Source organism: Vicugna pacos, unplaced genomic scaffold (assembly GCF_048564905.1).
Source record: "Vicugna pacos unplaced genomic scaffold, VicPac4 scaffold_14, whole genome shotgun sequence".
NCBI classification, from domain to species: domain Eukaryota; kingdom Metazoa; phylum Chordata; class Mammalia; order Artiodactyla; family Camelidae; genus Vicugna; species Vicugna pacos.
Window position 1 is genome coordinate 4,807,035 of NW_027328735.1, and position 25,354 is coordinate 4,832,388.

At 45.0% G+C, this 25,354-nt stretch overlaps 3 long non-coding RNA genes across 3 annotated transcripts; all 3 read right to left on the bottom strand.

The window, feature by feature from the left end:
- Positions 1-97: 97 nt before the first annotated feature.
- LOC140692662 (uncharacterized) lies at positions 98-5,020 on the bottom strand. The gene is made up of 3 exons (XR_012068245.1): positions 4,936-5,020; positions 1,664-1,736; positions 98-290 (listed from the first exon to the last, which is right to left on the bottom strand). It is a non-coding gene; the product is annotated as an uncharacterized lncRNA (long non-coding RNA).
- A 5,659-nt stretch (positions 5,021-10,679) lies between these two features.
- Positions 10,680-15,601, bottom strand: LOC140692669 (uncharacterized). Its single transcript, XR_012068252.1, has 3 exons — positions 15,521-15,601; positions 12,247-12,319; positions 10,680-10,873 (listed from the first exon to the last, which is right to left on the bottom strand). It is a non-coding gene; the product is annotated as an uncharacterized lncRNA (long non-coding RNA).
- A 359-nt stretch (positions 15,602-15,960) lies between these two features.
- On the bottom strand, positions 15,961-20,915 carry LOC140692633 (uncharacterized). Its single transcript, XR_012068190.1, has 3 exons — positions 20,812-20,915; positions 17,540-17,612; positions 15,961-16,166 (listed from the first exon to the last, which is right to left on the bottom strand). It is a non-coding gene; the product is annotated as an uncharacterized lncRNA (long non-coding RNA).
- Positions 20,916-25,354: the final 4,439 nt, after the last annotated feature.

Consider the following 25,354-nt stretch of genomic DNA (forward strand, 5'->3'; position numbering starts at 1 on the left):
TCAGACTTGCCCAGTCCTGGTGAAGTCAACTTTAGGGGAGACACGAAGAGAAGCTGGCCGAAAAGCTGGCTGAACGGATTGAGGAGAGATGCGAACACATGGATGAGAGATGTTCTGCTACAATGGAGAATACTGGCGTGGAGACAGCTGTAGAGGATACCAGGCTCCAAAGACATTCATGAGACATATTGAACCTCGCTGATACTGGCAGAAACATACGGAGTGCCAACGTGGACTTGAGGAAGTTCCTCAATTCTCTTCTCCAAGAACGGGTCCAAGGTCCCTGACGTCTGCAAGAGAAGAGATGGCAGAGATGATCAAAACACTCCTGTTCTTGGAAGAGGTCATGGGAATCCACACTTCCCAAGGGGCCTTCCCAAGCCATTCAGACCAGAATTCACCAAGCCCAGGTAAGCCTTTTCCCAGGTTTGGGCCTAGCTAGCAAGCACTTGCCTTCCCTCCCCTCCACACAGGCATCCATTTTGAAGGATCAGTAGCTGAGCTGCAATGAAGCCATTACGAGTAAAACAAGCCCCTCCTAGAATCAGAGTTCCTCCAGCTTCACACTCTGTGAACAACAGTGAACTCCTTAAAGGTCCAATAAACTTGGCTGAAATAGATAGGAATTGAATACTTAGCTCACACCTAGAAACGATGGCCTTCCGCTAGATTCAGCAAATGTTGTGCTTATGTCTTCCCTGGGGTGAAGGGAGTGTGGTAAGAGAGGGGAATCTGACTGAACTTGAATCTGTATTAGGCCTCAATTTTTCAAGACAGTATAGGTAAATAGTACAAGTCAGAAAGGGAACTGTACTGTAAAAGTCGCCAATGATATAAAAGACACAGCTTATGTGGATCGTCTTTCACTTGAGTCAAGCCCCCGTGGGCACTATATCATGCGGGTGCAGACTTGGTTGCGTTAAATGGCTTTACCCAACATGATCGGATGATTAAGCGTTCTCATCACTGATAGAAGAACACCTGGTTCTCCATAGACTAGCATAATTGCAGCAGGGTTCTCCTAGCTAGAATGCCTCTAGGTGCTTTTGGATTCAAACCTAAATGTATATATTTGGTTTCTTTCCTCTTGTATTTTCCTAGAGAGGGATGTTACCCCTTGAAATGCCAATATTGGCCAGTAGGTGTCATTGGGAGTAAAGGGCACCAATGCACAAGTGTATCCAAGTTTGGGGGTTATTTCAAGTTTCCAATAGTTATTTCATGGTTCCTGTTGGTTTCGGAGGCTTCAACCGTAAAGAGCCGACATGAACCCTTTAACAGTTTGGACTGCCAATTTGCATTCTATCTGTCTAGGTTTTCCGTCGAGCTGACAAAATGTTACCAAAATTGACAAGTCTGGCTTCTAGGTCGATTGAGTGTGTTTCAAAAAATAACTTCATTTTCGTATAACTCCCAAAACATGTAAATGAATTCTTTTAAACTTCTTAAAGACTGCAAATGAGATATCAACACAATGTCAAAACAGGTGTATTCGGACCATCCCTCCCACCACGGCTGTATAGAAACAAAGAGCTAAGCAAATATCACATTTCTGTGAAATGTATCTGGATAGTGTTGATTCATCGATGCCCAGTTGGCAGAGAAGAAGTGCAACCTGCACTCACTCGCTCCCATGAACAGAGCAATGGAAACATCCACTCACCCAGCCCTTGGCACAGGACACTTGCCGAAGAGAGGTCTGTTACTTCCAAAGACAGGATGAGGCCTCAGGACACCTGGAAGCAGGAGAAGGCAAAGCAGGAAATGGAATCCAGTGAGGGTCTGACCCCTGGTGATGGAGCAACAAGGGTGAAACTCTGTTTAACTTGGACGCACACTCTCAAGCGGACAGGAGACATGGGATAGAAGGTGATGTGCTGAGATTTACAAGAGTGCACAGCAGATGCTTGGCTGACAGAACTCAAAGAAACCAGCGCAAAATATCCCCACAGTTGATTCGGAGTCCAAGATCCCAGCTGCCACATTTGAGGTAGCAGAGGCAACGTTCTGTGAGGGATAGGGCTACGAATGATGGCACACGCTGAGTCTCAGGGATCTGGAGTGCATTGTGGGATGTGGTGGGTCGAATCAAGAGAGCAAACCAAAATGTGTACCAATGATAAAGCATCAAAACTGGTCACGTGGTTGAGATTACCAATATGTCCCATGGCCACACCCAGTGCATCTGCAGGACCAGGGACCAATTGGGCATTTTGCCAATAGAGCACGTGTGGGGCTGACTCAGAGATATCGTTCATCTGGTCTGAGGGATCCAGGGGGCCTTGGTTTTGAAATCAGAATGAAAAGCCTTAGGATCTGCTACATTCATAACCTGGGCTGGGATTATGGTTTGGTTTGAGGCACAGGATGCGCAACAGCTGTGTGGTTGCCTTCGTGCACCCGTGCCACAAGGATGAGAGGACAAGGAAGAGTGGTCCAAGTCCACAGCGTTAGAAGAGGAAGCATTACCTACAGCATTATCTCCCTAAAGCGGATGCTACATTTTGGATGGCACCAGCACGGTACGGCACCGAGGACACCAAGGTAGGTCTGCGGGATCATTCCAGCAGGCCCTGATATGTGACATCCATAGATATGCTTCCACTGGTGTTTCTGTAGACAGAGAAGCTCTGAGAAGAACTGCTTTCATTGGGACATTCCCGTGGAACTACAAAGCACAAGCGCACTCTCAGTTTGCTGTTTTGGAAACACTCCAAAATGACATAGAGCAGAATGCAGAGCTGAGAACATTTAAAAGCTTCATTTCCACAAGAGGAAGTGTCCTGCGCACTTTCAGAATTGTGAGATAAGCATTATCAAAATGAAGTTATGCAAATCGAAATAGTATTGGATTTCATCAAAACTAATGCAACAACAGCAATTGGAGATATACCAGACAACACACACAGGAACACGATATGGCATCAATGTCTAGGAGAAATTGTCCGCACAGAAATCCCATGGAATTGCGTAGAGCCAAAAGTCTAAAATTTTCACTTAACAAAGCCCTAGAAGTCCACGTTACATACCTGATATTACCTGAGCAGTAGAGGTGAAGAAGTACAGTAAAAGAAACAGGAAGTACCATATTCAGTTCCAAAGATATTGAAGGCCCAAAAGATAAGCTTTCAAACAACTAGACTGCAAAACGCTATCCAGACCATGTGTTGAAAATGGAGGTCAGGAAATCACTGAAAAACAACAGTGTCTCAGAATCACATAAGGCAGAATACCGGAAAAGAGGAAGAGAAAGTCTAAAGACGAGCCAAAAAATATCAGGAAACTCAATGGATGTGATAATATCAGGGCTAAAATTTAGTCGTAAGCAGACTAGATAATGCAGAGGGATGCGTGAATGACTGTGAAGACATGGGATCAGAAAAACCTCGGTCAGAAGCAGACATAGGAAAGCAAGTGCAAAGCAATGTAAACATTGCTGTTGAACCCTGGGTTAAGACAGGGCATGAAAGACTAGAATTCATAAGGGTCCCAGATGGAAAAGCAAGAGATAAGGAAACAAAAAATGTCTGAAAATTTATCTGTAGAAAAATCAGACTGAAACTTCCTGAAAGCCAAGAAAGAATCATGTATGCGAATTCAGGAATTACACAGCATCCAAAGGAGGTGGAATCCCAATAGACCTACCAGCAGCTGTATGATTCAAATCAACAAAGCTCACGAATATCACAGTGATTTAAAATGCACCTGGAGGAAACAACATAGTCACAAGGGAACCTCAAGAGGGGATTCAGCTGATATCTCGGCAGCAATATTGCAGGAGAGGGAGGAGTGCCAGGACACAGACCATATCCTGAATGGCCAAATGCTGCCACCTAGGGGAGCCTATGCCACATGACCGCCAGTCCTAATAACGGCAGAGCTAGAAAATTCCACAAACCGGCAAATCTTAAAAGAATTCAGCAGTTCAAAACTTATCCTACAAGAATGGTTGAGAAATCTACCCTGAATAGAAAAGCAGCAAGATGAAATGGAAAGAAGAAACCATTATTGGAAATGCAAGAAGAGCATGAGTGGCAAAGAAGAAACAAGAAGAAGGCAAGGAGGACATCAAAACCCTAAAGATGGGAGAGGGAAGCAGGAAATCATAGGTGATTGGAAGCACTCTCTTAAGTGAATCAGCTTATTTGACTCTCTGTTTCAAGCTTAAGGAGAGATGCATGGCCTGTCGTGTTTGCAATACAAGCGAGAAGCAGACCAACAAAGAATCAAACCAACAAACAAACACCAAAATGCTACGGTTGGCTGATATTTACCAAGGGAACCATGATTATTCAAAAGAAAATACTTAAGGTGATGTCAAGGATCATTCAGCATGCATCGACCCATTATCGCGGCTTGCATGTACTCAGCACACTTGTATTCGGAGGCGTGCATTCATATTCGTAAATTTTGATTCATAAGAACATATCGTGACCTAACCCTAATGCCGATTTGGAATCAAATGGATTCCTAGTCCGTGATGTAGACTTGTATGTCTTCCAACAGGATGAAGGAATGCCATATTCTAGGCTACGTAGAGAAGAATTGTAAGAAGCCTATAACAAAGGCAAGTAGCTCTGCCAAAGTGTACTAAGAGCAAAAGAGACTGACAGCAAAGTGCACATTGGGGTTGGTTTCATTTCTTGGAATTTCAGCCCCCATGAAACCAATGGATCCATGTCCTGAGAGTGCGGGTGTTTCAGCAGAAATCAGGCGACGCATATGTATTCCGGGTGTACGGATATTATAGGAACATAAGTCTCCTTTAGTGGGTCTCTGTGTACTGTGAACTGTTAGAAAGTTTAAAGACGTGTGAAACCATCAACTGAAAAGGGACACACTTCCCTCCATTGGTACTGTGCATAGAGATCTGAACAAAAGGAAAGAGGGAAGAAGAAAGGCCCATGGGACGCTAGTGGGTAGAATCACATTTACCTTAGGAACTTCTCGTCGGATGCAGCCCCTCCCCCAACACTGACAAGATGCAGCAGCCATTGGGGATGGCAGTTAGCGGTTGGATTCCAGGTGGAATGTTGGTGTGTACCGCGAGGCTTGTTGTGGCTGTTGGATCCTAGGTAACCGGGCAGAGTTCTGTGGGTGGATCAGTGTGATGGAGGGGCTGCCGCCCTCTGTGGAGCTTGGCTTAGGTGTTTGGTCCGGGAAGCTGTGTAAGTTCGAGATACTGCTGCTGCCCAAAGACCTGAGGTCACAGGTCAGTTTCCAGAACCTGAAAGGGCAGACAGTGGAAGATCTGCCTGTCATCAGCTTACTGGTGAGGCTCCGAGGTACTTTCAGACTTGCCCAGTCCTGGTGAAGTCAACTTTAGGGGAGACACGAAGAGAAGCTGGCCGAAAAGCTGGCTGAACGGATTGAGGAGAGATGCGAACACATGGATGAGAGATGTTCTGCTACAATGGAGAATACTGGCGTGGAGACAGCTGTAGAGGATACCAGGCTCCAAAGACATTCATGAGACATATTGAACCTCGCTGATACTGGCAGAAACATACGGAGTGCCAACGTGGACTTGAGGAAGTTCCTCAATTCTCTTCTCCAAGAACGGGTCCAAGGTCCCTGACGTCTGCAAGAGAAGAGATGGCAGAGATGATCAAAACGCTCCTGTTCTTGGAAGAGGTCATGGGAATCCACACTTCCCAAGGGGCCTTCCCAAGCCATTCAGACCAGAATTCACCAAGCCCAGGTAAGCCTTTTCCCAGGTTTGGGCCTAGCTAGCAAGCACTTGCCTTCCCTCCCCTCCACACAGGCATCCATTTTGAAGGATCAGTAGCTGAGCTGCAATGAAGCCATTACGAGTAAAACAAGCCCCTCCTAGAATCAGAGTTCCTCCAGCTTCACACTCTGTGAACAACAGTGAACTCCTTAAAGGTCCAATAAACTTGGCTGAAATAGATAGGAATTGAATACTTAGCTCACACCTAGAAACGATGGCCTTCCGCTAGATTCAGCAAATGTTGTGCTTATGTCTTCCCTGGGGTGAAGGGAGTGTGGTAAGAGAGGGGAATCTGACTGAACTTGAATCTGTATTAGGCCTCAATTTTTCAAGACAGTATAGGTAAATAGTACAAGTCAGAAAGAGAACTGTACTGTAAAAGTCGCCAATGATATAAAAGACACAGCTTATGTGGATCGTCTTTCACTTGAGTCAAGCCCCCGTGGGCACTATATCATGCGGGTGCAGACTTGGTTGCGTTAAATGGCTTTACCCAACATGATCGGATGATTAAGCGTTCTCATCACTGATAGAAGAACACCTGGTTCTCCATAGACTAGCATAACTGCAGCAGGGTTCTCCTAGCTAGAATGCCTCTAGGTGCTTTTGGATTCAAACCTAAATGTATATATTTGGTTTCTTTCCTCTTGTATTTTCCTAGAGAGGGATGTTACCCCTTGAAATGCCAATATTGGCCAGTAGGTGTCATTGGGAGTAAAGGGCACCAATGCACAAGTGTATCCAAGTTTGGGGGTTATTTCAAGTTTCCAATAGTTATTTCATGGTTCCTGTTGGTTTCGGAGGCTTCAACCGTAAAGAGCCGACATGAACCCTTTAACAGTTTGGACTGCCAATTTGCATTCTATCTGTCTAGGTTTTCCGTCGAGCTGACAAAATGTTACCAAAATTGACAAGTCTGGCTTCTAGGTCGATTGAGTGTGTTTCAAAAAATAACTTCATTTTCGTATAACTCCCAAAACATGTAAATGAATTCTTTTAAACTTCTTAAAGACTGCAAATGAGATATCAACACAATGTCAAAACAGGTGTATTCGGACCATCCCTCCCACCACGGCTGTATAGAAACAAAGAGCTAAGCAAATATCACATTTCTGTGAAATGTATCTGGATAGTGTTGATTCATCGATGCCCAGTTGGCAGAGAAGAAGTGCAACCTGCACTCACTCGCTCCCATGAACAGAGCAATGGAAACATCCACTCACCCAGCCCTTGGCACAGGACACTTGCCAAAGAGAGGTCTGTTACTTCCAAAGACAGGATGAGGCCTCAGGACACCTGGAAGCAGGAGAAGGCAAAGCAGGAAATGGAATCCAGTGAGGGTCTGACCCCTGGTGATGGAGCAACAAGGGTGAAACTCTGTTTAACTTGGACGCACACTCTCAAGCGGACAGGAGACATGGGATAGAAGGTGATGTGCTGAGATTTACAAGAGTGCACAGCAGATGCTTGGCTGACAGAACTCAAAGAAACCAGCGCAAAATATCCCCACAGTTGATTCGGAGTCCAAGATCCCAGCTGCCACATTTGAGGTAGCAGAGGCAACGTTCTGTGAGGGATAGGGCTACGAATGATGGCACACGCTGAGTCTCAGGGATCTGGAGTGCATTGTGGGATGTGGTGTGTCGAATCAAGAGAGCAAACCAAAATGTGTACCAATGATAAAGCATCAAAACTGGTCACGTGGTTGAGATTACCAATATGTCCCATGGCCACAGCCAGTGCATCTGCAGGACCAGGGACCAATTGGGCATTTTGCCAATAGAGCACGTGTGGGGCTGAATCAGAGATATTGTTCATCTGGTCTGAGGGATCCAGGGGGCCTTGGTTTTGAAATCAGAATGAAAAGCCTTAGGATCTGCTACATTCATAACCTGGGCTGGGATTATGGTTTGGTTTGAGGCACAGGATGCGCAACAGCTGTGTGGTTGCCTTCGTGCACCCGTGCCACAAGGATGAGAGGACAAGGAAGAGTGGTCCAAGTCCACAGCGTTAGAAGAGGAAGCATTACCTACAGCATTATCTCCCTAAAGCGGATGCTACATTTTGGATGGCACCAGCACGTTACGGCACCGAGGACACCAAGGTAGGTCTGCGGGATCATTCCAGCAGGCCCTGATATGTGACATCCATAGATATGCTTCCACTGGTGTTTCTGTAGACAGAGAAGCTCTGAGAAGAACTGCTTTCATTGGCACATTCCCGTGGAACTACAAAGCACAAGCGCACTCTCAGTTTGCTGTTTTGGAAACACTCCAAAATGACATAGAGCAGAATGCAGAGCTGAGAACCTTTAAAAGCTTCATTTCCACAAGAGGAAGTGTCCTGCGCACTTTCAGAATTGTGAGATAAGCATTATCAAAATGAAGTTATGCAAATCGAAATAGTATTGGTTTTTCATCAAAACTAATGCAACAACAGCAATTGGAGATATACCAGACAACACACACAGGAACACGATATGGCATCAATGTCTAGGAGAAATTGTCCGCACAGAAATCCCATGGAATTGCGTAGAGCCAAAAGTCTAAAATTTTCACTTAACAAAGCCCTAGAAGTCCACATTACATACCTGATATTACCTGAGCAGTAGAGGTGAAGAAGTACAGTAAAAGAAACAGGAAGTACCATTTTCAGTTCCAAAGATATTGAAGGCCCAAAAGATAAGCTTTCAAACAACTAGACTGCAAAACGCTATCCAGACCATGTGTTGAAAATGGAGGTCAGGAAATCACTGAAAAACAACAGTGTCTCAGAATCACATAAGGCAGAATACCGGAAAAGGGGAAGAGAAAGTCTAAAGACGAGCCAAAAAATATCAGGAAACTCAATGGATGTGATAATATCAGGGCTAAAATTTAGTCGTAAGCAGACTAGATAATGCAGAGGGACGCGTGAATGACTGTGAAGACATGGGATCAGAAAAACCTCGGTCAGAAGCAGACATAGGAAAGCAAGTGCAAAGCAATGTAAACATTGCTGTTGAACCCTGGGTTAAGACAGGGCATGAAAGACTAGAATTCATAAGGGTCCCAGATGGAAAAGCAAGAGATAAGGAAACAAAAAATGTCTGAAAATTTATCTGTAGAAAAATCAGACTGAAACTTCCTGAAAGCCAAGAAAGAATCATGTATGCGAATTCAGGAATTACACAGCATCCAAAGGAGGTGGAATCCCAATAGACCTACCAGCAGCTGTATGATTCAAATCAACAAAGCTCACGAATATCACAGTGATTTAAAATGCACCTGGAGGAAACAACATAGTCACAAGGGAACCTCAAGAGGGGATTCAGCTGATATCTCGGCAGCAATATTGCAGGAGAGGGAGGAGTGCCAGGACACAGACCATATCCTGAATGGCCAAATGCTGCCACCTAGGGGAGCCTATGCCACATGACCGCCAGTCCTAATAACGGCAGAGCTAGAAAATTCCACAAACCGGCAAATCTTAAAAGAATTCAGCAGTTCAAAACTTATCCTACAAGAATGGTTGAGAAATCTACCCTGAATAGAAAAGCAGCAAGATGAAATGGAAAGAAGAAACCATTATTGGAAATGCAAGAAGAGCATGAGTGGCAAAGAAGAAACAAGAAGAAGGCAAGGAGAACATCAAAACCCTAAAGATGGGAGAGGGAAGCAGGAAATCATAGGTGATTGGAAGCACTCTCTTAAGTGAATCAGCTTATTTGACTCTCTGTTTCAAGCTTAAGGAGAGATGCATGGCCTGTCGTGTTTGCAATACAAGCGAGAAGCAGACCAACAAAGAATCAAACCAACAAGCAAACACCAAAATGGTACGGTTGGCTGATATTTACCAAGGGAACCATGATTATTCAAAAGAAAATACTTAAGGTGATGTCAAGGATCATTCAGCATGCATCGACCCATTATCGCGGCTTGCATGTACTCAGCACACTTGTATTCGGAGGCGTGCATTCATATTCGTAAATTTTGATTCATAAGAACATATCGTGACCTAACCCTAATGCCGATTTGGAATCAAATGGATTCCTAGTCCGTGATGTAGACTTGTATGTCTTCCAACAGGATGAAGGAATGCCATATTCTAGGCTACGTAGAGAAGAATTGTAAGAAGCCTATAACAAAGGCAAGTAGCTCTGCCAAAGTGTACTAAGAGCAAAAGAGACTGACAGCAAAGTGCACATTGGGGTTGGTTTCATTTCTTGGAATTTCAGCCCCCATGAAACCAATGGATCCATGTCCTGAGAGTGCGGGTGTTTCAGCAGAAATCAGGCGACGCATATGTATTCCGGGTGTACGGATATTATAGGAACGTAAGTCTCCTTTAGTGGGTCTCTGTGTACTGTGAACTGTTAGAAAGTTTAAAGACGTGTGAAACCATCAACTGAAAAGGGACACACTTCCCTCCATTGGTACTGTGCATAGAGATCTGAACAAAAGGAAAGAGGGAAGAAGAAAGGCCCATGGGACGCTAGTGGGTAGAATCACATTTACCTTAGGAACTTCTCGTCGGATGCAGCCCCTCCCCCAACACTGACAAGATGCAGCAGCCATTGGGGATGGCAGTTAGCAGTTGGATTCCAGGTGGAATGTTGGTGTGTACCGCGAGGCTTGTTGTGGCTGTTGGATCCTAGGTAACCGGGCAGAGTTCTGTGGGTGGATCAGTGTGATGGAGGGGCTGCCGCCCTCTGTGGAGCTTGGCTTAGGTGTTTGGTCCGGGAAGCTGTGTAAGTTCGAGATACTGCTGCTGCCCAAAGACCTGAGGTCACAGGTCAGTTTCCAGAACCTGAAAGGGCAGACAGTGGAAGATCTGCCTGTCATCAGCTTACTGGTGAGGCTCCGAGGTACTTTCAGACTTGCCCAGTCCTGGTGAAGTCAACTTTAGGGGAGACACGAAGAGAAGCTGGCCGAAAAGCTGGCTGAACGGATTGAGGAGAGATGCGAACACATGGATGAGAGATGTTCTGCTACAATGGAGAATACTGGCGTGGAGACAGCTGTAGAGGATACCAGGCTCCAAAGACATTCATGAGACATATTGAACCTCGCTGATACTGGCAGAAACATACGGAGTGCCAACGTGGACTTGAGGAAGTTCCTCAATTCTCTTCTCCAAGAACGGGTCCAAGGTCCCTGACGTCTGCAAGAGAAGAGATGGCAGAGATGATCAAAACGCTCCTGTTCTTGGAAGAGGTCATGGGAATCCACACTTCCCAAGGGGCCTTCCCAAGCCATTCAGACCAGAATTCACCAAGCCCAGGTAAGCCTTTTCCCAGGTTTGGGCCTAGCTAGCAAGCACTTGCCTTCCCTCCCCTCCACACAGGCATCCATTTTGAAGGATCAGTAGCTGAGCTGCAATGAAGCCATTACGAGTAAAACAAGCCCCTCCTAGAATCAGAGTTCCTCCAGCTTCACACTCTGTGAACAACAGTGAACTCCTTAAAGGTCCAATAAACTTGGCTGAAATAGATAGGAATTGAATACTTAGCTCACACCTAGAAACGATGGCCTTCCGCTAGATTCAGCAAATGTTGTGCTTATGTCTTCCCTGGGGTGAAGGGAGTGTGGTAAGAGAGGGGAATCTGACTGAACTTGAATCTGTATTAGGCCTCAATTTTTCAAGACAGTATAGGTAAATAGTACAAGTCAGAAAGAGAACTGTACTGTAAAAGTCGCCAATGATATAAAAGACACAGCTTATGTGGATCGTCTTTCACTTGAGTCAAGCCCCCGTGGGCACTATATCATGCGGGTGCAGACTTGGTTGCGTTAAATGGCTTTACCCAACATGATCGGATGATTAAGCGTTCTCATCACTGATAGAAGAACACCTGGTTCTCCATAGACTAGCATAACTGCAGCAGGGTTCTCCCAGCTAGAATGCCTCTAGGTGCTTTTGGATTCAAACCTAAATGTATATATTTGGTTTCTTTCCTCTTGTATTTTCCTAGAGAGGGATGTTACCCCTTGAAATGCCAATATTGGCCAGTAGGTGTCATTGGGAGTAAAGGGCACCAATGCACAAGTGTATCCAAGTTTGGGGGTTATTTCAAGTTTCCAATAGTTATTTCATGGTTCCTGTTGGTTTCGGAGGCTTCAACCGTAAAGAGCCGACATGAACCCTTTAACAGTTTGGACTGCCAATTTGCATTCTATCTGTCTAGGTTTTCCGTCGAGCTGACAAAATGTTACCAAAATTGACAAGTCTGGCTTCTAGGTCGATTGAGTGTGTTTCAAAAAATAACTTCATTTTCGTATAACTCCCAAAACATGTAAATGAATTCTTTTAAACTTCTTAAAGACTGCAAATGAGATATCAACACAATGTCAAAACAGGTGTATTCGGACCATCCCTCCCACCACGGCTGTATAGAAACAAAGAGCTAAGCAAATATCACATTTCTGTGAAATGTATCTGGATAGTGTTGATTCATCGATGCCCAGTTGGCAGAGAAGAAGTGCAACCTGCACTCACTCGCTCCCATGAACAGAGCAATGGAAACATCCACTCACCCAGCCCTTGGCACAGGACACTTGCCGAAGAGAGGTCTGTTACTTCCAAAGACAGGATGAGGCCTCAGGACACCTGGAAGCAGGAGAAGGCAAAGCAGGAAATGGAATCCAGTGAGGGTCTGACCCCTGGTGATGGAGCAACAAGGGTGAAACTCTGTTTAACTTGGACGCACACTCTCAAGCGGACAGGAGACATGGGATAGAAGGTGATGTGCTGAGATTTACAAGAGTGCACAGCAGATGCTTGGCTGACAGAACTCAAAGAAACCAGCGCAAAATATCCCCACAGTTGATTCGGAGTCCAAGATCCCAGCTGCCACATTTGAGGTAGCAGAGGCAACGTTCTGTGAGGGATAGGGCTACGAATGATGGCACACGCTGAGTCTCAGGGATCTGGAGTGCATTGTGGGATGTGGTGGGTCGAATCAAGAGAGCAAACCAAAATGTGTACCAATGATAAAGCATCAAAACTGGTCACGTGGTTGAGATTACCAATATGTCCCATGGCCACACCCAGTGCATCTGCAGGACCAGGGACCAATTGGGCATTTTGCCAATAGAGCACGTGTGGGGCTGACTCAGAGATATCGTTCATCTGGTCTGAGGGATCCAGGGGGCCTTGGTTTTGAAATCAGAATGAAAAGCCTTAGGATCTGCTACATTCATAACCTGGGCTGGGATTATGGTTTGGTTTGAGGCACAGGATGCGCAACAGCTGTGTGGTTGCCTTCGTGCACCCGTGCCACAAGGATGAGAGGACAAGGAAGAGTGGTCCAAGTCCACAGCGTTAGAAGAGGAAGCATTACCTACAGCATTATCTCCCTAAAGCGGATGCTACATTTTGGATGGCACCAGCACGGTACGGCACCGAGGACACCAAGGTAGGTCTGCGGGATCATTCCAGCAGGCCCTGATATGTGACATCCATAGATATGCTTCCACTGGTGTTTCTGTAGACAGAGAAGCTCTGAGAAGAACTGCTTTCATTGGCACATTCCCGTGGAACTACAAAGCACAAGCGCACTCTCAGTTTGCTGTTTTGGAAACACTCCAAAATGACATAGAGCAGAATGCAGAGCTGAGAACCTTTAAAAAACTTCATTTCCACAAGAGGAAGTGTCCTGCGCACTTTCAGAATTGTGAGATAAGCATTATCAAAATGAAGTTATGCAAATCAAAATAGTATTGGTTTTTCATCAAAACTAATGCAACAACAGCAATTGGAGATATACCAGACAACACACACAGGAACACGATATGGCATCAATGTCTAGGAGAAATTGTCCGCACAGAAATCCCATGGAATTGCGTAGAGCCAAAAGTCTAAAATTTTCACTTAACAAAGCCCTAGAAGTCCACATTACATACCTGATATTACCTGAGCAGTAGAGGTGAAGAAGTACAGTAAAAGAAACAGGAAGTACCATTTTCAGTTCCAAAGATATTGAAGGCCCAAAAGATAAGCTTTCAAACAACTAGACTGCAAAACGCTATCCAGACCATGTGTTGAAAATGGAGGTCAGGAAATCACTGAAAAACAACAGTGTCTCAGAATCACATAAGGCAGAATACCGGAAAAGGGGAAGAGAAAGTCTAAAGACGAGCCAAAAAATATCAGGAAACTCAATGGATGTGATAATATCAGGGCTAAAATTTAGTCGTAAGCAGACTAGATAATGCAGAGGGACGCGTGAATGACTGTGAAGACATGGGATCAGAAAAACCTCGGTCAGAAGCAGACATAGGAAAGCAAGTGCAAAGCAATGTAAACATTGCTGTTGAACCCTGGGTTAAGACAGGGCATGAAAGACTAGAATTCATAAGGGTCCCAGATGGAAAAGCAAGAGATAAGGAAACAAAAAATGTCTGAAAATTTATCTGTAGAAAAATCAGACTGAAACTTCCTGAAAGCCAAGAAAGAATCATGTATGCGAATTCAGGAATTACACAGCATCCAAAGGAGGTGGAATCCCAATAGACCTACCAGCAGCTGTATGATTCAAATCAACAAAGCTCACGAATATCACAGTGATTTAAAATGCACCTGGAGGAAACAACATAGTCACAAGGGAACCTCAAGAGGGGATTCAGCTGATATCTCGGCAGCAATATTGCAGGAGAGGGAGGAGTGCCAGGACACAGACCATATCCTGAATGGCCAAATGCTGCCACCTAGGGGAGCCTATGCCACATGACCGCCAGTCCTAATAACGGCAGAGCTAGAAAATTCCACAAACCGGCAAATCTTAAAAGAATTCAGCAGTTCAAAACTTATCCTACAAGAATGGTTGAGAAATCTACCCTGAATAGAAAAGCAGCAAGATGAAATGGAAAGAAGAAACCATTATTGGAAATGCAAGAAGAGCATGAGTGGCAAAGAAGAAACAAGAAGAAGGCAAGGAGGTCATCAAAACCCTAAAGATGGGAGAGGGAAGCAGGAAATCATAGGTGATTGGAAGCACTCTCTTAAGTGAATCAGCTTATTTGACTCTCTGTTTCAAGCTTAAGGAGAGATGCATGGCCTGTCGTGTTTGCAATACAAGCGAGAAGCAGACCAACAAAGAATCAAACCAACAAACAAACACCAAAATGCTACGGTTGGCTGATATTTACCAAGGGAACCATGATTATTCAAAAGAAAATACTTAAGGTGATGTCAAGGATCATTCAGCATGCATCGACCCATTATCGCGGCTTGCATGTACTCAGCACACTTGTATTCGGAGGCGTGCATTCATATTCGTAAATTTTGATTCATAAGAACATATCGTGACCTAACCCTAATGCCGATTTGGAATCAAATGGATTCCTAGTCCGTGATGTAGACTTGTATGTCTTCCAACAGGATGAAGGAATGCCATATTCTAGGCTACGTAGAGAAGAATTGTAAGAAGCCTATAACAAAGGCAAGTAGCTCTGCCAAAGTGTACTAAGAGCAAAAGAGACTGACAGCAAAGTGCACATTGGGGTTGGTTTCATTTCTTGGAATTTCAGCCCCCATGAAACCAATGGATCCATGTCCTGAGAGTGCGGGTGTTTCAGCAGAAATCAGGCGACGCATATGTATTCCGGGTGTACGGATATTATAGGAACATAAGTCTCCTTTAGTGGGTCTCTGTGTACTGTGAACTGTTAGAAAGTTTAAAGACGTGTGAAACCATCAACTGAAAAGGGACACACTTCCCTCCATTGGTACTGTGCATAGAGATCTGAACAAAAGGAAAGAGGGAAGAAGAAAGGCCCATGGGACGCTAGTGGGTAGAATCACATTTACCTTAGGAACTTCTCGTCGGATGCAGCCCCTCCCCCAACACTGACAAGATGCAGCAGCCATTGGGGATGGCAGTTAGCGGTTGGATTCCAGGTGGAATGTTGGTGTGTACCGCGAGGCTTGTTGTGGCTGTTGGATCCTAGGTAACCGGGCAGAGTTCTGTGGGTGGATCAGTGTGATGGAGGGGCTGCCGCCCTCTGTGGAGCTTGGCTTAGGTGTTTGGTCCGGGAAGCTGTGTAAGTTCGAGATACTGCTGCTGCCCAAAGACCTGAGGTCACAGGTCAGTTTCCAGAACCTGAAAGGGCAGACAGTGGAAGATCTGCCTGTCATCAGCTTACTGGTGAGGCTCCGAGGTACTTTCAGACTTGCCCAGTCCTGGTGAAGTCAACTTTAGGGGAGACACGAAGAGAAGCTGGCCGAAAAGCTGGCTGAACGGATTGAGGAGAGATGCGAACACATGGATGAGAGATGTTCTGCTACAATGGAGAATACTGGCGTGGAGACAGCTGTAGAGGATACCAGGCTCCAAAGACATTCATGAGACATATGGAACCTCGCTGATACTGGCAGAAACATACGGAGTGCCAACGTGGACTTGAGGAAGTTCCTCAATTCTCTTCTCCAAGAACGGGTCCAAGGTCCCTGACGTCTGCAAGAGAAGAGATGGCAGAGATGATCAAAACGCTCCTGTTCTTGGAAGAGGTCATGGGAATCCACACTTCCCAAGGGGCCTTCCCAAGCCATTCAGACCAGAATTCACCAAGCCCAGGTAAGCCTTTTCCCAGGTTTGGGCCTAGCTAGCAAGCACTTGCCTTCCCTCCCCTCCACACAGGCATCCATTTTGAAGGATCAGTAGCTGAGCTGCAATGAAGCCATTACGAGTAAAACAAGCCCCTCCTAGAATCAGAGTTCCTCCAGCTTCACACTCTGTGAACAACAGTGAACTCCTTAAAGGTCCAATAAACTTGGCTGAAATAGATAGGAATTGAATACTTAGCTCACACCTAGAAACGATGGCCTTCCGCTAGATTCAGCAAATGTTGTGCTTATGTCTTCCCTGGGGTGAAGGGAGTGTGGTAAGAGAGGGGAATCTGACTGAACTTGAATCTGTATTAGGCCTCAATTTTTCAAGACAGTATAGGTAAATAGTACAAGTCAGAAAGAGAACTGTACTGTAAAAGTCGCCAATGATATAAAAGACACAGCTTATGTGGATCGTCTTTCACTTGAGTCAAGCCCCCGTGGGCACTATATCATGCGGGTGCAGACTTGGTTGCGTTAAATGGCTTTACCCAACATGATCGGATGATTAAGCGTTCTCATCACTGATAGAAGAACACCTGGTTCTCCATAGACTAGCATAACTGCAGCAGGGTTCTCCTAGCTAGAATGCCTCTAGGTGCTTTTGGATTCAAACCTAAATGTATATATTTGGTTTCTTTCCTCTTGTATTTTCCTAGAGAGGGATGTTACCCCTTGAAATGCCAATATTGGCCAGTAGGTGTCATTGGGAGTAAAGGGCACCAATGCACAAGTGTATCCAAGTTTGGGGGTTATTTCAAGTTTCCAATAGTTATTTCATGGTTCCTGTTGGTTCCGGAGGCTTCAACCGTAAAGAGCCGACATGAACCCTTTAACAGTTTGGACTGCCAATTTGCATTCTATCTGTCTAGGTTTTCCGTCGAGCTGACAAAATGTTACCAAAATTGACAAGTCTGGCTTCTAGGTCGATTGAGTGTGTTTCAAAAAATAACTTCATTTTCGTATAACTCCCAAAACATGTAAATGAATTCTTTTAAACTTCTTAAAGACTGCAAATGAGATATCAACACAATGTCAAAACAGGTGTATTCGGACCATCCCTCCCACCACGGCTGTATAGAAACAAAGAGCTAAGCAAATATCACATTTCTGTGAAATGTATCTGGATAGTGTTGATTCATCGATGCCCAGTTGGCAGAGAAGAAGTGCAACCTGCACTCACTCGCTCCCATGAACAGAGCAATGGAAACATCCACTCACCCAGCCCTTGGCACAGGACACTTGCCGAAGAGAGGTCTGTTACTTCCAAAGACAGGATGAGGCCTCAGGACACCTGGAAGCAGGAGAAGGCAAAGCAGGAAATGGAATCCAGTGAGGGTCTGACCCCTGGTGATGGAGCAACAAGGGTGAAACTCTGTTTAACTTGGACGCACACTCTCAAGCGGACAGGAGACATGGGATAGAAGGTGATGTGCTGAGATTTACAAGAGTGCACAGCAGATGCTTGGCTGACAGAACTCAAAGAAACCAGCGCAAAATATCCCCACAGTTGATTCGGAGTCCAAGATCCCAGCTGCCACATTTGAGGTAGCAGAGGCAACGTTCTGTGAGGGATAGGGCTACGAATGATGGCACACGCTGAGTCTCAGGGATCTGGAGTGCATTGTGGGATGTGGTGGGTCGAATCAAGAGAGCAAACCAAAATGTGTACCAATGATAAAGCATCAAAACTGGTCACGTGGTTGAGATTACCAATATGTCCCATGGCCACACCCAGTGCATCTGCAGGACCAGGGACCAATTGGGCATTTTGCCAATAGAGCACGTGTGGGGCTGACTCAGAGATATCGTTCATCTGGTCTGAGGGATCCAGGGGGCCTTGGTTTTGAAATCAGAATGAAAGACTTAGGATCTGCTACATTCATAACCTGGGCTGGGATTATGGTTTGGTTTGAGGCACAGGATGCACAACAGCTGTGTGGTTGCCTTCGTGCACCCGTGCCACAAGGATGAGAGGACAAGGAAGAGTGGTCCAAGTCCACAGCGTTAGAAGAGGAAGCATTACCTACAGCATTATCTCCCTAAAGCGGATGCTACATTTTGGATGGCACCAGCACGGTACGGCACCGAGGACACCAAGGTAGGTCTGCGGGATCATTCCAGCAGGCCCTGATATGTGACATCCATAGATATGCTTCCACTGGTGTTTCTGTAGACAGAGAAGCTCTGAGAAGAACTGCTTTCATTGGCACATTCCCGTGGAACTACAAAGCACAAGCGCACTCTCAGTTTGCTGTTTTGGAAACACTCCAAAATGACATAGAGCAGAATGCAGAGCTGAGAACCTTTAGAAGCTTCATTTCCACAAGAGGAAGTGTCCTGTGCACTTTCAGAATTGTGAGATAAGCATTATCAAAATGAAGTTATGCAAATCAAAATAGTATTGGTTTTTCATCAAAACTAATGCAACACCAGCAATTGGAGATATACCAGACAACACACACAGGAACACGATATGGCATCAATGTCTAGGAGAAATTGTCCGCACAGAAATCCCATGGAATTGCATAGAGCCAAAAGTCTAAAATTTTCACTTAACAAAGCCCTAGAAGTCCACATTACATACCTGATATTACCTGAGCAGTAGAGGTGAAGAAGTACAGTAAAAGAAACAGGAAGTACCATTTTCAGTTCCAAAGATATTGAAGGCCCAAAAGATATGCTTTCAAACAACTAGACTGCAAAACGCTATCCAGACCATGTGTTGAAAATGGAGGTCAGGAAATCACTGAAAAACAACAGTGTCTCAGAATCACATAAGGCAGAATACCGGAAAAGGGGAAGAGAAAGTCTAAAGACGAGCCAAAAAATATCAGGAAACTCAATGGATGTGATAATATCAGGGCTAAAATTTAGTCGTAAGCAGACTAGATAATGCAGAGGGACGCGTGAATGACTGTGAAGACATGGGATCAGAAAAACCTCGGTCAGAAGCAGACATAGGAAAGCAAGTGCAAAGCAATGTAAACATTGCTGTTGAACCCTGGGTTAAGACAGGGCATGAAAGACTAGAATTCATAAGGGTCCCAGATGGAAAAGCAAGAGATAAGGAAACAAAAAATGTCTGAAAATTTATCTGTAGAAAAATCAGACTGAAACTTCCTGAAAGCCAAGAAAGAATCATGTATGCGAATTCAGGAATTACACAGCATCCAAAGGAGGTGGAATCCCAATAGACCTACCAGCAGCTGTATGATTCAAATCAACAAAGCTCACGAATATCACAGTGATTTAAAATGCACCTGGAGGAAACAACATAGTCACAAGGGAACCTCAAGAGGGGATTCAGCTGATATCTCGGCAGCAATATTGCAGGAGAGGGAGGAGTGCCAGGACACAGACCATATCCTGAATGGCCAAATGCTGCCACCTAGGGGAGCCTATGCCACATGACCGCCAGTCCTAATAACGGCAGAGCTAGAAAATTCCACAAACCGGCAAATCTTAAAAGAATTCAGCAGTTCAAAACTTATCCTACAAGAATGGTTGAGAAATCTACCCTGAATAGAAAAGCAGCAAGATGAAATGGAAAGAAGAAACCATTATTGGAAATGCAAGAAGAGCATGAGTGGCAAAGAAGAAACAAGAAGAAGGCAAGGAGGACATCAAAACCCTAAAGATGGGAGAGGGAAGCAGGAAATCATAGGTGATTGGAAGCACTCTCTTAAGTGAATCAGCTTATTTGACTCTCTGTTTCAAGCTTAAGGAGAGATGCATGGCCTGTCGTGTTTGCAATACAAGCGAGAAGCAGACCAACAAAGAATCAAACCAACAAACAAACACCAAAATGGTACGGTTGGCTGATATTTACCAAGGGAACCATGATTATTCAAAAGAAAATACTTAAGGTGATGTCAAGGATCATTCAGCATGCATCGACCCATTATCGCGGCTTGCATGTACTCAGCACACTTGTATTCGGAGGCGTGCATTCATATTCGTAAATTTTGATTCATAAGAACATATCGTGACCTAACCCTAATGCCGATTTGGAATCAAATGGATTCCTAGTCCGTGATGTAGACTTGTATGTCTTCCAACAGGATGAAGGAATGCCATATTCTAGGCTACGTAGAGAAGAATTGTAAGAAGCCTATAACAAAGGCAAGTAGCTCTGCCAAAGTGTACTAAGAGCAAAAGAGACTGACAGCAAAGTGCACATTGGGGTTGGTTTCATTTCTTGGAATTTCAGCCCCCATGAAACCAATGGATCCATGTCCTGAGAGTGCGGGTGTTTCAGCAGAAATCAGGCGACGCATATGTATTCCGGGTGTACGGATATTATAGGAACATAAGTCTCCTTTAGTGGGTCTCTGTGTACTGTGAACTGTTAGAAAGTTTAAAGACGTGTGAAACCATCAACTGAAAAGGGACACACTTCCCTCCATTGGTACTGTGCATAGAGATCTGAACAAAAGGAAAGAGGGAAGAAGAAAGGCCCATGGGACGCTAGTGGGTAGAATCACATTTACCTTAGGAACTTCTCGTCGGATGCAGCCCCTCCCCCAACACTGACAAGATGCAGCAGCCATTGGGGATGGCAGTTAGCGGTTGGATTCCAGGTGGAATGTTGGTGTGTACCGTGAGGCTTGTTGTGGCTGTTGGATCCTAGGTAACCGGGCAGAGTTCTGTGGGTGGATCAGTGTGATGGAGGGGCTGCCGCCCTCTGTGGAGCTTGGCTTAGGTGTTTGGTCCGGGAAGCTGTGTAAGTTCGAGATACTGCTGCTGCCCAAAGACCTGAGGTCACAGGTCAGTTTCCAGAACCTGAAAGGGCAGACAGTGGAAGATCTGCCTGTCATCAGCTTACTGGTGAGGCTCCGAGGTACTTTCAGACTTGCCCAGTCCTGGTGAAGTCAACTTTAGGGGAGACACGAAGAGAAGCTGGCCGAAAAGCTGGCTGAACGGATTGAGGAGAGATGCGAACACATGGATGAGAGATGTTCTGCTACAATGGAGAATACTGGCGTGGAGACAGCTGTAGAGGATACCAGGCTCCAAAGACATTCATGAGACATATTGAACCTCGCTGATACTGGCAGAAACATACGGAGTGCCAACGTGGACTTGAGGAAGTTCCTCAATTCTCTTCTCCAAGAACGGGTCCAAGGTCCCTGACGTCTGCAAGAGAAGAGATGGCAGAGATGATCAAAACGCTCCTGTTCTTGGAAGAGGTCATGGGAATCCACACTTCCCAAGGGGCCTTCCCAAGCCATTCAGACCAGAATTCACCAAGCCCAGGTAAGCCTTTTCCCAGGTTTGGGCCTAGCTAGCAAGCACTTGCCTTCCCTCCCCTCCACACAGGCATCCATTTTGAAGGATCAGTAGCTGAGCTGCAATGAAGCCATTACGAGTAAAACAAGCCCCTCCTAGAATCAGAGTTCCTCCAGCTTCACACTCTGTGAACAACAGTGAACTCCTTAAAGGTCCAATAAACTTGGCTGAAATAGATAGGAATTGAATACTTAGCTCACACCTAGAAACGATGGCCTTCCGCTAGATTCAGCAAATGTTGTGCTTATGTCTTCCCTGGGGTGAAGGGAGTGTGGTAAGAGAGGGGAATCTGACTGAACTTGAATCTGTATTAGGCCTCAATTTTTCAAGACAGTATAGGTAAATAGTACAAGTCAGAAAGAGAACTGTACTGTAAAAGTCGCCAATGATATAAAAGACACAGCTTATGTGGATCGTCTTTCACTTGAGTCAAGCCCCCGTGGGCACTATATCATGCGGGTGCAGACTTGGTTGCGTTAAATGGCTTTACCCAACATGATCGGATGATTAAGCGTTCTCATCACTGATAGAAGAACACCTGGTTCTCCATAGACTAGCATAACTGCAGCAGGGTTCTCCTAGCTAGAATGCCTCTAGGTGCTTTTGGATTCAAACCTAAATGTATATATTTGGTTTCTTTCCTCTTGTATTTTCCTAGAGAGGGATGTTACCCCTTGAAATGCCAATATTGGCCAGTAGGTGTCATTGGGAGTAAAGGGCACCAATGCACAAGTGTATCCAAGTTTGGGGGTTATTTCAAGTTTCCAATAGTTATTTCATGGTTCCTGTTGGTTCCGGAGGCTTCAACCGTAAAGAGCCGACATGAACCCTTTAACAGTTTGGACTGCCAATTTGCATTCTATCTGTCTAGGTTTTCCGTCGAGCTGACAAAATGTTACCAAAATTGACAAGTCTGGCTTCTAGGTCGATTGAGTGTGTTTCAAAAAATAACTTCATTTTCGTATAACTCCCAAAACATGTAAATGAATTCTTTTAAACTTCTTAAAGACTGCAAATGAGATATCAACACAATGTCAAAACAGGTGTATTCGGACCATCCCTCCCACCACGGCTGTATAGAAACAAAGAGCTAAGCAAATATCACATTTCTGTGAAATGTATCTGGATAGTGTTGATTCATCGATGCCCAGTTGGCAGAGAAAAGTGCAACCTGCACTCACTCGCTCCCATGAACAGAGCAATGGAAACATCCACTCACCCAGCCCTTGGCACAGGACACTTGCCAAAGAGAGGTCTGTTACTTCCAAAGACAGGATGAGGCCTCAGGACACCTGGAAGCAGGAGAAGGCAAAGCAGGAAATGGAATCCAGTGAGGGTCTGACCCCTGGTGATGGAGCAACAAGGGTGAAACTCTGTTTAACTTGGACGCACACTCTCAAGCGGACAGGAGACATGGGATAGAAGGTGATGTGCTGAGATTTACAAGAGTGCACAGCAGATGCTTGGCTGACAGAACTCAAAGAAACCAGCGCAAAATATCCCCACAGTTGATTCGGAGTCCAAGATCCCAGCTGCCACATTTGAGGTAGCAGAGGCAACGTTCTGTGAGGGATAGGGCTACGAATGATGGCACACGCTGAGTCTCAGGGATCTGGAGTGCATTGTGGGATGTGGTGGGTCGAATCAAGAGAGCAAACCAAAATGTGTACCAATGATAAAGCATCAAAACTGGTCACGTGGTTGAGATTACCAATATGTCCCATGGCCACAGCCAGTGCATCTGCAGGACCAGGGACCAATTGGGCATTTTGCCAATAGAGCACGTGTGGGGCTGAATCAGAGATATCGTTCATCTGGTCTGAGGGATCCAGGGGGCCTTGGTTTTGAAATCAGAATGAAAGACTTAGGATCTGCTACATTCATAACCTGGGCTGGGATTATGGTTTGGTTTGAGGCACAGGATGCACAACAGCTGTGTGGTTGCCTTCGTGCACCCGTGCCACAAGGATGAGAGGACAAGGAAGAGTGGTCCAAGTCCACAGCGTTAGAAGAGGAAGCATTACCTACAGCATTATCTCCCTAAAGCGGATGCTACATTTTGGATGGCACCAGCACGGTACGGCACCGAGGACACCAAGGTAGGTCTGCGGGATCATTCCAGCAGGCCCTGATATGTGACATCCATAGATATGCTTCCACTGGTGTTTCTGTAGACAGAGAAGCTCTGAGAAGAACTGCTTTCATTGGCACATTCCCGTGGAACTACAAAGCACAAGCGCACTCTCAGTTTGCTGTTTTGGAAACACTCCAAAATGACATAGAGCAGAATGCAGAGCTGAGAACCTTTAGAAGCTTCATTTCCACAAGAAGAAGTGTCCTGTGCACTTTCAGAATTGTGAGATAAGCATTATCAAAATGAAGTTATGCAAATCAAAATAGTATTGGTTTTTCATCAAAACTAATGCAACACCAGCAATTGGAGATATACCAGACAACACACACAGGAACACGATATGGCATCAATGTCTAGGAGAAATTGTCCGCACAGAAATCCCATGGAATTGCATAGAGCCAAAAGTCTAAAATTTTCACTTAACAAAGCCCTAGAAGTCCACATTACATACCTGATATTACCTGAGCAGTAGAGGTGAAGAAGTACAGTAAAAGAAACAGGAAGTACCATTTTCAGTTCCAAAGATATTGAAGGCCCAAAAGATATGCTTTCAAACAACTAGACTGCAAAACGCTATCCAGACCATGTGTTGAAAATGGAGGTCAGGAAATCACTGAAAAACAACAGTGTCTCAGAATCACATAAGGCAGAATACCGGAAAAGGGGAAGAGAAAGTCTAAAGACGAGCCAAAAAATATCAGGAAACTCAATGGATGTGATAATATCAGGGCTAAAATTTAGTCGTAAGCAGACTAGATAATGCAGAGGGACGCGTGAATGACTGTGAAGACATGGGATCAGAAAAACCTCGGTCAGAAGCAGACATAGGAAAGCAAGTGCAAAGCAATGTAAACATTGCTGTTGAACCCTGGGTTAAGACAGGGCATGAAAGACTAGAATTCATAAGGGTCCCAGATGGAAAAGCAAGAGATAAGGAAACAAAAAATGTCTGAAAATTTATCTGTAGAAAAATCAGACTGAAACTTCCTGAAAGCCAAGAAAGAATCATGTATGCGAATTCAGGAATTACACAGCATCCAAAGGAGGTGGAATCCCAATAGACCTACCAGCAGCTGTATGATTCAAATCAACAAAGCTCACGAATATCACAGTGATTTAAAATGCACCTGGAGGAAACAACATAGTCACAAGGGAACCTCAAGAGGGGATTCAGCTGATATCTCGGCAGCAATATTGCAGGAGAGGGAGGAGTGCCAGGACACAGACCATATCCTGAATGGCCAAATGCTGCCACCTAGGGGAGCCTATGCCACATGACCGCCAGTCCTAATAACGGCAGAGCTAGAAAATTCCACAAACCGGCAAATCTTAAAAGAATTCAGCAGTTCAAAACTTATCCTACAAGAATGGTTGAGAAATCTACCCTGAATAGAAAAGCAGCAAGATGAAATGGAAAGAAGAAACCATTATTGGAAATGCAAGAAGAGCATGAGTGGCAAAGAAGAAACAAGAAGAAGGCAAGGAGGACATCAAAACCCTAAAGATGGGAGAGGGAAGCAGGAAATCATAGGTGATTGGAAGCACTCTCTTAAGTGAATCAGCTTATTTGACTCTCTGTTTCAAGCTTAAGGAGAGATGCATGGCCTGTC